The following is a 969-nucleotide window of genomic DNA, read 5'->3' as shown; positions in this document are numbered from 1 at the left end:
GATTAAATCCAGCCCCTAGTCAGGAAAGCACTTGTTTTGTATCAGATAGGTGTTACTTGAGGAGGATGTTTGTGTATGAGAGAGAGTCATGAGCCTTGGCGTGTTCATTCCCTCTCTGTGTCCTCCCTTACATGCTGACTACACCACTCGCATCGCGTGCGCGAGCGTTGCAAAATAAATGTAATCATGCATGTTATTAAATTATTGCTCCCACACTGCGCCAACGAGCGTCTGTGTTGCCAAGCACTAAAATAGAAGTCAGTTCTATTTGTGAAGCTGAACGCGGTGCAAGTCCTGCCTCGCCCATCTCCTCATTGGTTTATAGAAGCAGATACCCATCTCCTCGTTGGTTATACCCACGTGGGTGATTGAAAGATGAACTGAGTTCGGTCGGTCGTCGTGTTAACTATGAAAGTTATATGCCAATCGCTATATAAAGTCCAAATAAGAAAAAGCCTGGAAGGAGGAGAGATGACTAGAAATGATTCGGTTGACCGTTTTATGTGTGGATTAATTGTCGGAGTAGAGGACCTTGTGCATTTCCGGTAAAATAACTCAACGTTTATATCCCAGGACAAATTAGCTAGCAACAGCAAGCTAGCTAGCAAAATTTCCATAAATGTTTTATGCTTTTCGACCTGTCCCCAAATTAATATTATTGGTTCAGTTTGTTTTCATATTTCAACCTGCGTGTCGTAAATAAAGTTACCCCTAGATGAGGGCCTTGGGTCAGTTTTGCATTTCACCCACTAGGATTGGGGGAGGGGAAGCTCAGTAGGGCAATCTTCAGTCCAGAGCTGATTAAATGCTGCGAAACTGTCATTTAAGGACACGGTCTGAGAGTTGAGGTTTGACTTTGAGTCACAGTCCAATATTTGCATCCCCAGGTGTGCCGAAGCACATAAGAGGATTTATGTTGATACCAGCAGTCAGAGGAAAAGGGAATTTAAAAAAACACCCTACACAAAA

The sequence above is a fragment of the Salmo salar genome, chromosome 20 (genome assembly GCF_965601325.2).
Source record: "Salmo salar chromosome 20, fSalSal1, whole genome shotgun sequence".
NCBI classification, from domain to species: domain Eukaryota; kingdom Metazoa; phylum Chordata; class Actinopteri; order Salmoniformes; family Salmonidae; genus Salmo; species Salmo salar.
The sequence above is the reverse complement of the archived record's forward strand: the minus strand, read 5'-3'. Positions refer to the sequence as shown.